This window comes from Dermacentor andersoni, chromosome 11, assembly GCF_023375885.2.
Source record: "Dermacentor andersoni chromosome 11, qqDerAnde1_hic_scaffold, whole genome shotgun sequence".
Classification (NCBI taxonomy): domain Eukaryota; kingdom Metazoa; phylum Arthropoda; class Arachnida; order Ixodida; family Ixodidae; genus Dermacentor; species Dermacentor andersoni.
In genome coordinates this window covers 90,702,266-90,714,945 of record NC_092824.1, presented here as the reverse complement: position 1 = coordinate 90,714,945, position 12,680 = coordinate 90,702,266, and the positions used below count along the sequence as shown (strand labels likewise).

The 12,680-nt window shown below is 50.6% G+C and overlaps 1 protein-coding gene across 5 annotated transcripts in view; it reads right to left on the bottom strand.

The window, feature by feature from the left end:
• Positions 1–12,680, bottom strand: part of LOC126539023 (uncharacterized) — a 240,793-nt gene that overhangs the window by 144,782 nt on the left and 83,331 nt on the right. The window contains exon 1 of one of the 5 annotated variants that reach the window (XM_055075142.2): positions 11,980–12,606. The exons of the other annotated variants lie outside the window; for them this stretch is intronic. The gene's annotated coding sequence lies outside the window, so the exon portion shown is untranslated. Of the gene's footprint in view, positions 1–11,979; positions 12,607–12,680 lie in introns of those variants that run through there. 5 annotated transcript variants of the gene reach the window in all.

Here is a 12,680-nt window from a genome sequence, read left to right as displayed (position 1 = left end):
TTTTCTCATTTATGTTGCATGCCCACAAGCGTACTTGCGCAACAAAAAATAACAATAAGACACGGGTTATATTGTCTGTTCGCAACTGCAACACGTGTGTTCGTCTGCCATTCCAACAAAGAATGAGTAGACCTTGAAGTGCCACTTAGACCAGGAGTAGCATGCAGGCATGACGACAGTGACAATCGCACACAGAAAGACGACAATAACCAAGACGACGATACTCCGCGACTCACGCCGTTAGGAGTCACCCGTAAATTATTTATATTTTTGTCCCGTACACTATACCGCTCGATATTTGGCGTGACTCCCAAAGTGGGTTGTGCCATTTTCATCATCCGTCATCATCAGCCTGGCTACACCCACTGCAGGGCAAAGGCCTCTCCTATACTTCTCCAACTACCCCAGTCATGCTTTTTTTTTTGTTTTTAGCACCCTCTGCTGCGTCACAAGTCTGACCGCCGCCGTGGCCAGTTGTTTCGCAGCTGCTGGCGCCGGAGTTTGATTGTGGTATTCATATGTGGTTGTGGCCAAGTACTGCACCAGGGTGGCCAGTCCTGCTCTGGTGAGGGAGTGCGTTGCCGGTTCTGGTCACCGGGATCAGGCCGCACTCCAGGCCTGTATATGCAATTTTATCAACACGCCGATTTTCTTTAATCCGGTGGAAAATTGCGCGGCACCGGGATTCGAACCACGGTCCTATTGCACGCGAGGCGGGTGCTCTACCTTTACGTCATCGCTGCATCCTACGCCATCGCTGTGCCATTTTACTTGCGACCAACTAACAAACAACGACACTACACTACACTACACTATACACTACACTACACTATACGCGCGGATCATTCACAGGACCGATTGGCTCTCATTCATTCCTCATCCTTCGGATGACAGCGGTTACTGTCCGCGCCGAGCGTCAATCACTTCGAGCCGGGAGAGAGCCCAGAATAGCTTCCCATGTGCAAAGCGAACCGACACACGGAGATCGAGCCGCTTTATACCTCGGTACACAACCGCGCCAAGCGCTTGCAGCGAATAAAATGTTTCTTTAAGAACGGCAATCTGAAGAATATCGATCCCCAACTGCGAAGGCTGTATACCATGGAAAACGATCACGAACTGAGCAATCGACGCACCCTTCGCCCCGAGACTTTTCACACACACTCAAAGGCACAAACCGAGGTCTTCCCCTGATTGAACGACGAGAGTGAGAGGGCCGGCATCATCGCGCTGCAGCTGACCTGGTTTCTGAAGAGGCGATTAAGCTTCTTCCCGCGCGCTCCTTGGAGCCGGTGAAGAGGCGATCACACACGTATACCGGCCGCCACAACGCATGCGAGGCCAGGGCCTTTCTACAGCTAAGGCACGCACTTCTTTCCACGGCGCAGGCAGCGAGCGAAGCGGTCCTCGATGGCCGGACGGGACACAAGGCCCGGTCGGCGTAGTCCAGGCGCCGCTGCCATAGCTGCCGATACATATCGGCCGACGCTTCTGCAAGCTCCGGAGTTGTGCGACGTTACACATGCATAAGCGACGCAAGTTGGCCGCGGTGCATCCGGCAAGAAACGCAAGGGAAAAAAAAAACTGGTTACCGCGCTCCAGATGCGCGCTGTACAGGACGCCGCTTATCGCGGCGTCGCCTCTATACATGCTCCTGCAAAAGGAAGAGGCCCCCAGGATTTCTCTATTTCTTGCTTTTCATAATTTCCTCCCAGCAGCCCTTCCTACATGGAACCTTATCTTGCTGTTTTTCTTTTCCTCACTGCTCATACGCGATTATTACTTCTATTTTTCTTTCCCGTCGTCTGCCGCGTTCGTGGCCAAAGGTCACTCAGTGCTTAAAAGCGCGAAGTGGATGTAGCGCCGCGCCACTTTCGGATTCTAGGCATTAGCATTTTCTTTTTTTCTTTCTGTGCTTCCCACGCTACGCGACTCGCAAGAAGTGATCCTCCGGTATAATGCGCTATATATGCCGGCTCAGAGGAAGGGGAGCAATTCCTTCCTCTAATGAGTTAAGTTCCATGCTACGCAAAGTCCTTTCTTCTTGTATTTTTTTTTTTCTAAAGTTTTCACGAAGGCCCATAACCGCTATCTGCAACCCGTTCGGGCAAGCAAGACGTCCCAACGCCGTAGTACGCGTTTCTAAAGGAACGTTAATTGGAGCTTTCTGGGATGTGTGTATAGTCGAGATCAGGCGCCGTATACCTGTAATGATTTAGCTAAGCTTTCGTTCACTTGGCCATTACGCATTATAATGTTCTAGCCTGTACGCATACACGTAATGCAGTTTGTGGAATACTAGAACACAACAGAGCGCGGACGGTAGCACCGGCGATGGTAGCGACATGTGGTGTTTTACGACCCAATGGCCGGAAGGAAATGGAGTGGAGAAGAATTTTGGGATATTTTGCGAATTTGTCAACAGGTTTGCTTCCGCAGTCGACACAGACATTGGTCGACAAAATGAGAAGGCCGTACAAGTACTCTGGCTGTTTGCAGACAAAATGATGGCCCTATAAGAAGACGTATGCAAATATTCCGTCCAGTCTAGCCTTGGCTCTCTGCGACGATGACGCTCGGAACTATAGATATGCATTCCTGTTATTCAATTTATTGCCGATAAAACTAAATATGAAAAAAATAAAACGCTTCTTGCAATTAAAAAAATGCCCAGATTAATAACATCGAACCGATATAAATATACGTATTGTTACCCACCGAGGTGACGTAGTTGCCGTGGCGTGGCGCTGCTAAGTCCGAGGTCGCGGGATCGAATCCCGGCCGCGGCTGCCGCATTTCGATGGGGATGAAGTGCAAGAACGTCCGTGCACCACGCATTGCGTTCACGTTAAGGAACCTCAGGTGGTCGAAATTTCCCCCGCTACGGCGTACCTCGAAATCTAATGGTTGTTTTGGCACGTAAGACTCCCGGAATTTAACTTCAACTTAAATGTACGTATTGTTCAGATGTGACATCGTGCATTATCGAGCCGTCAGAAAAAGCACCGACGTTAACAGAGTTAAAAGTTCGGCGCTCCGCGTGTACTAGCTGGTGCGGCATTTTGTACAACCCTGCAGGTTTAAGAAACCCATTTTCAACACCACGTCTGTTACCTTAAAACAAAATTAGCGATTTGCAACTACGTCTGAAAGTCCTGCAGTTAATATTTCTTGGTAAAAAAAAAAAAGACACTTCGACGACGTTAAAACTGTTCTTGAGAGCTATTTTTCGCACTCCTTGGCTTGATGTCCATTGGTACGCGTCGCAAACGGCTCCGCGAAGAGAAAGGTCGCCGGCGAATCCGCAGCGAAAGGGCCTGAAGCGCATATCGGGACAACTTTTGCCAACTTTCTTACGGCTTCACATTTGCCGCGTTTGTCGGCTGAGGGAATAGCCGGCACTGCTAAAGGCTGCAGCTGAAACGACCGCAGCGATTTTCAGTTTTTTTCTTCCCGTCGCGAAAGGGGAAATAAAAATGTGCAAGTCAAATTTTGAAGTCCGCCTCTCAAGCGCTGCAGATTACATTTCCGCATGCTGTTCCGGTCTCGCGCATGCGACCTATCTTTAAAAAAGTTTTCGGCTGGTTTACAATGCACGCGTATCTGCCTTTTTTTTTCTTTATTCTTTTGTTTTCTTACAGTGACTGCCGCGAGAGGAGAAACATGCTCTCCGTCGGATCCTGGAGAAGTCTGCCGGAGGGCGAGCTTACGGCATGGAACTGCAGATGGTCCCGACGAAAAATAATATGATGCGCGCGGTTGACGTCACAGATACACAACAGACGCAAAACACACAACAACGCTCGATAAACTAAAGTATCTCGTTGAGATCAGTGTCACTGAGGATTCAGGTGCGAAGATCTTTCATCGCGCGCGACGCACAGGCAGTGTCAATTCACACAGGTCAGGTACTCGAGGGATGACAGTCTTGGACTAAAATTCTGTGCGGGCATTATGACCTTCGCTCCTACTACAGACTACAAGCGTAGTTGAAGCGAGCTTTGTTTTGTACTTTCTACGCAGGGCACAGGAGTGATCTTGTCCTTTTATTCCCTTTACCCCTTTCCCCAGCACAGGGTAGCCAGCCGGTACTTACACTGGCTAACCTCCCTGTCTTTCCTCCTCCTCCTTGTCCGCGGGTGAGGAAGGTGCTTTTTGTTTCAATGAATGAATGAATGAATTAATGAATGAATGAATGAATGAATGAACGGGCGAGTAAGCGAGTGTGAGAGAGTGAATGTGAGTGCGGTTGGAAATAGGTTGGCAGACATTTTGTCGTCAACCTCTACCACGCATTGTTAGAGACGCTTAACTATAAAAAAAAAAAAGAAAACTCGAAGGTTCCAACTTTCAAGACCACCACTAAAAATAAGTCCTCCCTAACACGCGGAGCGCTTTCACGCCAAGTTCACGTGCTCACTTGCGCTCTTGGGACGCCGGCTCATGACATAGCGCAGGTCATTAGAGAGAGAGAGAAAGGCGAAGGAGCAAACGCGCTCTGTACGAGAACTAGTCATCAGAGAGTCAAAGCACAGCTGCTAGTTTTCTGCCAAGCGCCAGGGACAGATTGCGGAGAGTATAACGCGTACGGACGGCTCTTTAACGGCGTAAAATTACACGTCACGGCACGTATAGAAGAAGGCCCTTAAGGAAAGATTGCTCGCATACGCAAGCTATAAAGCGAAGCGTTCGAGCAGGGGAGACGCGACGGTCGTACACTTTCATGAGCGGCGTACGTATACGCGGTCTCGAGTGTAATTATAAACGGGTGTCCGCGTAACGGCAACGTGCAAAGACGCATGGAAAATGACATCGTTTACGGCGCAGTTCTCTAGAAGCTTTCTTTTTTTGCTCGCGTGAATGTCCACAGCAAGGCGGCCCGGCTAGATAAGCGCCCCCAAACCCAAGAATGCGGGCATATACTCTGACTATATAGACGATCATCAACTAACGCTCTGCGCGGTTAATTAACTGCGAAGTGACAACGCCGACTTGAGCATGTTTTCAGGTGAACAGAATACACCCAGAAGGTGCGCTTACATCGACAGTCGGCGCCAGAAGGTTGCGGAGAGCGGGCTCCACGAAAACGTCGAGTTTCCGAGCAGTTTGCGAAGGTATAGAGTAAAATCGTACAACACTACGTAGTTCGCATATTACATTACATATAAATCCTATAGTCCAAGTAGGAAATTGGCACACCAGGGAGCGCAACTTATTCGGCTATATTTCGCTCACCATGCGGCCAGTAAACTTCCGATACCGGCCGTATACATATGGTGAAACCCTTCAGCGGTATTGTAAGAGACGCTCGGGCGGAGCAATTGCCGGCCTTGATCGCCAGGCTTAACCCGCCTGTTGCTACAATTCACCGCCACCACCACCAAGCCGGCACGTTACACCGCATCTGCGCTGAAGGGGTGCGTTTGACCCCCGCCCCCCCCCCCCTCCCCACTGGCCCCAGGCGCACGAGAAACGAATGAATCATTCTTTCCATCAAAACGAAACCAACGTAGGGATCCCGTAACACCGCTCCTTGAGAGGCCTGACACACACCCGAGTTGCAACTTATTTGGGCTCTGAAGTCATGACAATACACGCGAGTATGAATATTACGTAAGCTTGGTCCAATTCGTCGGCAGCACACAACGCCGACCGCGGGACAACTCGTGCAGTCGCAAGACGCTCGCGAAAAATGCGTCCGCGAATACAGGCTTTCTACCTACGACCGTTCTGATGCGTCGATGCGTGTCAAAAACACCTTGGATGCGAAGAAAAATACGAAGGATCCGAGAAAGACTGGCAGTAACATGAAGTGCAGTGACGACGCTTGCACTGAGAAACAGAAAAGACCGAGTTCTCCTGGTGCAGCGACTAGAGATTTACGAAGGTTGAGCCGTGTGTAAAGAAAAAGAAAAGGAAAGAAGAAGAAACTCAGACGAGCGCCAGAGCAGAACGATCCCTAAGTGATGCAGAACGCGAGTCGGCGAGTCTCTGCAGCCAAGAATGCTGTCCGGCCGGCGGATGCGACCAGCATCCGCCCTTCCCTAACACAGGTCGCTTCTCCGAGACACGAGAGAGAGAGAGAGCGCTGGAGGAACTTTCGTATACATTACATTACGCAGGCGCAGAGGCGACGTTTCATAAAAGCCCTGCCGAGCAATTCATTAAGTCGGTGGTGCGCCTGTGAAAGCGTGTACATGCGATCCGAGCGGCGGTCGTACGATCTTGCCCCGCGCGGTCACTGAAGCGCGACGAGGATGATGCAGTGTTCTGAAAAAAAAAAAAAAAAATGAAAAAGAAACATACGAAATGAAAAAAAAAGAAAGAGGCCGTGCACTCAAGGGCGAAGCAGGAAGGTGTACGGAGAAAGTGGTGAGCACGCCGACTGTCGATATGAATTCGTAAGAAGTCACGTAAGAAGACGCTGGAGCTTTCAGAAACGAGCAGGCCGCCTATCTTTCTTTCATTCATTTTTCTTTTTACTGAAGCGTGAAGTAGACGGCAGGCGCTCGGAAAAAGTGTGCATGCACTGAACTGCAGAGAGCAGGAAGTATAAGCGCTGCTTCGGCCGACTGTTGATGACTTCGTGAGAAGTCACGTTAGGTAACTCCCAGACGCTTGACAGAACGGGTTTGCAGCCGAGTTTCTTAACTGGAAGTGTGAGCGCCGGCGCAGGACTTGGAAAAGTTATGAACTCAACTGCGAAGTGCAGAGATATGGGTATAAGAGGAAAGCGGTGCCTGGCGGGGCTCCTGGCCGATCTGCGCACGAACACGTGACGAGACCTCGTGACAAAGCAGACAAAAACGCAAGTGTCACTTCAGTCTGTTTTCGTCCTCGATACTCGACCACGAACACGCCGATATGAATTACAGTTACCAACCTGCCCATGGCAGTGCGTTTCTCAGGTTTCGCAAGGCCTTACGTAAGCCGTGGCTGAGGCTTAAGACAGCGCGACTGCAATCCAGGCGATGCTTTCGCATGGACGACACGGTAGCCAGAGCCGTGCGATTCGGTGGCGCTGAACGGCGAGCGCCAAGCACAGGCTGCGTCTCCATACAGATGCGTGTACGGTGCGATTCTTCTTCGCGGCTACCGACAAACAACTGCCTGTAAGTACAAACACGCTATACTTACGAAGGAGGCGGAAGTGCATTATTCTACGTTCTATTTACATTGCCCCTACACGGACCCACCACAGAAGTTGTAAGTATAACTCAGTCGTTAACTGAATGTGCCCAGCCTCGAGTTCATAAAGGTTGTCCATAAACGGTATATTGCTTGCGGACTCTCTACGAACTATAAATGTCTGTACACAGACGTCCAGGACCTAGTGAAAACAACTTTTCGTAAAGAGCAGTGTTCCGAACGCCGCGTCCACTGATTACCGCGTTATCGTCAAAGCAACGCAAGGATCACAGAGGAAACGCACCGTTCCCGCGTAAGGCCACCGCCGCGAAGGGACGTACCATTGTTTCCCGCTACAGCACTCACTCAGCAGGCGCGTCGAACCCCGGTGTAAAAGAAGAGACCGACTGCGACAGTTGCTCCAAGGACAACGCGATTCGCACTCCGCGCTGGAGCACCAGTGCTAACTTTTCCTTTTCACCGGCGCAAACGGCCTCGACGAATCGAATGGGAAACAAAGCTTCGACAGTCACCGATGCGGCAGCGCTTAGACCGGCACGGGCGCAGCAGCAGCAGCGGCGGCGGCGGCAGCAAAGCCACGACACCACCGCGCGTACGCACACAACAATGAACTCCCGCGCGAGTTGTACGCGCGGGACGCCGCCCTGCGTCCGGAAACACGCGCCGAGAACTCATCGCTGAGCTTCTGTTGTTTGTCCCTTGTGCCGACTACATACGCGCGGCTGCGCACAGCTCCACGGGACCCCGCGATGCTGCCTTTCGCGGCAGGCCGCACAACACGCCACAAGCACGTCCCCCCTCTCCTCAACTACCGCTTCCCCGCACTGCCGCTACCCCTATACACTACCCCCCCCCCCCCCCCCCCCCCCACACACACACACCCCTACCGGCCTGTCTTTTGTCTTTGGCCCCACCGCGGGTGTCCATACAACACGTCCACACACACAAGGGGGAGGCCCTGCCCGCGTCACCTCATTACGCCTGTAGCTCGCTCGGTTGCCCGTCGCAAAAACGCGCGCACTCATGACGTGTGCGCGTCCCCGATTCAATACGCGACAGCGCAGGAGGGGTGGCGAAGGTGATGACGTCGTCGACTGGAGCGCCTCTCTCTCTCTCTCTTGCGCGCCTTTCCTTGTTAGAAAGTAAACGAAAATGACAGGTGTCAAAAAAGAAAACAAAAAAGACAGAAAAGAAAAAAAACGGGGTAGGCTTGGCCAGGCGCAGGGACGTGGTGCGGGCACAGCAGAAACAGTTTAGCGCTATATGATAGACATTATTCGGGTGTGTTTTGGTCGTAGTTACGTCTGCGCCGCTCGTTTATTACGTCAGTTTTTTTTTTTTTTCCCTGCAACAAGTAGCTATCACGGGCCACATGTATGCGAAAAAGGAAAAAAAAAAAGCGGTGTTTCTCCACCAGCGTGGAGAAGCACTTGGTTGTTTTGTTTTTTTTCAGTCTTCTTTTGAAACGCTCACAAGCAGAAACAAAACGCACGACGAGGACAAGGAAATGCGTGACTCGGTTTCAAAGTAATTTACACCGCCAACCGCCATCGTGCCCCACTGTTCTAGCACTCTCGCCGCGTGCCACTACGACTACAACTACTACAGCTAAGCCCCGTTCTTACTCTTGGCTCGACTCGCACTCGACTTGTGTTACGACCTCTTCAAAGCCGAAGTCGCGTTTAACACCCATTTGTATAAAGCGCCTAACGCCACCCCGAGTTATGGACAGTGCGATTCTCGTGTCTTCAAAATTACGCGGTTGCCCAAAACAGGCGTCTATACGCGTCGCGACGCGACGACGATTCGCATCCAAATAAAAACGACGTCGGCCTCCAGAAAAGGGGGGAGGGGGGCTCTTCACGCGCGTCCGTAACGCTCCAGAGAGCACACGTCCTCAATTCGACTCGTAAACAATGGAAATGTCGGGCGGTGCGCGGGGTGACGGAGCGCGCAGTCGCCTCCGCGAAGGCGCGTCGGAATAGGCCGCACGCACTACGCCCCGCCGACGCTAATATAGAGAGTTTTAGATGAACGGGACCCAGGCGCTGGCGGGGGAGGGGGCAATGCCTCTTGGGCTTCACTGTCGTGAATTCCAAGAAGTCCGCTGACAGCACTTGAAACATGATCATCATGTTCCCTCAACCTATCATTCAGACATCTCCCGGTTTTGTCCAACATGTTTTCGGTCGCACGATAGTGGAATACAATATACAAATCCTTCGGTATGAATTGGACCAACTTCTCGCGGCGTTGTTTTTCACAAACCGTTCTTTTCTTTTCCGTCGTGGCACCTCGATTAACCTTCACGCACATGCTTTTCTTTTTTTTTTTTCAGGGGTAGAAAGAAACCAGTCGACCATTGCGACGTTTACCCATTTTCTCTAACATGCACGCGATCGAATGACCGTATAAGGTACCACCGCTATTTTGTCACGCCTGCTTGGGTCGATGCGTTTCTGGCTGCATATAACGGCTGGTTGGTTCTTATTTCCTTTAGCAACGATCGTGCCACAAATAACCCATGGGAAGGGAAAAACCTGTTGCAATGAGCGTAAGTGTTTGTTCCCAGAAGCTGTCAGCAACGCTACAATGGCACAATTTTTGTAACGCATGCGTTTTTCTTCCTTTTCTTTTTTTTTCGGCACGGCCTAATTATTATTCTTTTCACGAGATTCGAATGAGCAGATTCGAACGACAAAATATACTTCCTCGCGCGCGACTGATATTGTTATTAAAAAAATTTATGGGATTTCACGTGCCAAAACCACTTTCTGATTACGAGGCACGCCGTAGTCGAGGACTCCGGAAATTTCGACCACCTGGGGATCTTTAACGTGCGCCTAAATCTAAGTACACGGGTGTTTTCGTATTTCGCTTCCATCGAAATGATATTGTTAAAACAAGTGGCTCGGATAAAACGCATAATTTAAGTCGAGCAATATTACACACGTCCCATGTGGCTCTTCGGATGTGATGAGATGAGCAAGTGGCTTTTGACACTCGGTGAATGTTCCTCATGCGTATGATTGAGGCGACTGAGTTCCATTTTGATCACATTTAACTAGTACGGGGTAATCGTCCACAAACTTGAACATGCGAGCAACCCGCGAATTCCTCAGGCGGGCCTGCATGGTTTTGTCAATACTGGCCGGGAATTAATAACTAGGAACCGGTGCGACATACAAGCCCTGCTTTTGTATGAAGACGTCCCCATTCCAGAACGACACGCAGGTGGACCTCCAGATACTTATACAACTCCAAGAAGGCTTCGACATACGTCTGCGAGTCGTTTTGAAAATGCAACATTTCCGTATTTGTCAATGCACCGTTCAGTGCAAAGCACGCGAACTCTTTATGTGGAACGGAATAATACAATTCCTTAACATCGAAAGAGTAAGTCAAATACCCCTTGCTAGTGTTTCCTTGCAGGAAGGCAATTACTTGCTCTGATTTTTTTTCTTTTTTTTTAAATGAAAGGGTTGTTAACTTCCAGCACCCTAACCTGATCTGCAGGAACAAGGCTACCAGGACCTGCCAAGTGTCGCTTGCATTGACAAGTGCCCGTAGTGGGCAGTCCAATTTACAGGTATCTGCTGTAAAAAGCATTTGCAGGTTTTTTATTTTTCTTTTTATTGAGTGGCTTGCTATGGTCACCTATTTTCCACTTGGCGCACAGCTTCTTCGCTTCATGTTTCCCTTTAGACAAGCAGACATATATGTGCGGCTTGATAGCCGAGTTGCCTTGATGGCTTGTCTTGCTTTTACAAAATGCCGTTCATTAGGCAACACTAAAAACTACCCCCCGCCCCTCTACTCTTACTCTACCGGTACTAAAACTAGCGAATGTTCCTTTAGGAAAGACACCAAAAATAGGCTTCTCATAGGCTTCTGATAAGCCTGATAGCCTTTGTAGGCTGATGACTATCACTGATAATCTTCTATCGACCTTTTCTTTTTTTCTCTTGAAAAGCACACTGAGCAACGAGCGTAATGGGGAGATCGTTTATATGCGTACATTATCTTATCTGCGTAAATGTACACACCTGCGACTACATAAGTACCTCATTTATTTTCTTTTATTCTTTCTTAGCTTCCCGCTACTGTGTTGCAACTACACGTTCCAGAACATCTCAAACCACATCGGAACATTTAGCGAAGCTGTGTCGTCCGTTACTAGATCTTACAATATACTTCTCCCTTCCCCACTATACGTGACATTGCGTATATAGCAGTCACCAAAGCAAGACGAGCGTATCTCCATAGGCCGGTGTATTTCACCGGGTCATGATATATATCGCTGCCACATACTTCCACAGGCGTTAGACGGAACGCTAGCGAGTGCCGCCTGGTGTCAGTGGGCGCGAGCACGACCTCAAGTTGGTGGTAGTAATGTTGAGCGGACATGAATACACGAACGCGAACGGCTGCCAGCGAGTGTGAGTGTGGACGAAAGCACGTGACTTGATGCCGGTAAGAGCGAACGGAAGTGACGAAGTGCGAACGCGGGATGAGCGTACTTAGCGTGAGTACGCGCGAGATTTAGAACGTGAGTGAGCACCGACAAATGACATATAGCCTGAGCGACTGGCTGGTTATTGGATGTTTACTAGCGCAAGGGCCAGGTGGGGCCAAATAGCGCCAAGGTGGGGGGTAACGAGTTGTCAACGGCGCACAAACTGAGAACTGCGAACGGTAGGTGGTGACAGCCTACAAAAAAAAAAAAAAAGGAAAGTGAGTGTGAAGTCGCAAACATGCGTTATGTCGGCCTATGTAGATCTCCAACGTTCGACAATTGTTTCCATTTAAAGGGGGGGAGTGACAGCTCACGTGTTCGACGAGGTTGACCGGCGGGTCGGTCTCGAGGTCGGCATTCAGCTTGAGAAGGCGTGCGCGGGTCAGAAACACAGCGCGACGGGCTCGCATATACGTCTTGCGAGACGCATACAGAAAGGGTGGCAGCGCCACGAAGCTCGCTCTACCAGCTGCTGCTGCTGCTGCTGCGACGGGGTGTCCCCCCCCTCCGAGAGATCGCGACAGGCAGGACGGCTGCGGCAGCTGGGAGCCTGTAATTGCGCCGGTATGACTGGCTGCGGCCCAAACGCGCGCCACTCAACCGCGAGGAAAAAAAAAGAAAAAAAGAAACCGTGGGGGGAGCGCGACACGACGCGGTAAACGTGAGAAGAACGCTGCTTATGTATCGGCCCGCTGGCATGCGACGGAGCGCACTTGCGGGCACACCGCGGAGACCCTCTTGCTCGCGAGTCGCGGCGAACAACGGCGCGAGCGCGTCCGTTCTCACGGCAGGACTAACTGCACCGGTAGCTGTAGTTGCGACAGTGCTGAGTACGACTGCCACTGCCGATTTCTGACGCGACTCCACGCGACCTACATGCGATAGTTCCAAGTGTCCTTAAAAGAAAAGAACGTGATATAATCTCAGGGAAGAGAAGAACAGCGCAAGCAACCGCAAAACTGGAATGCTGAACACATGCGCGGATTGCCTCCTTTCGCGGGTCTTTCTTTCTAAA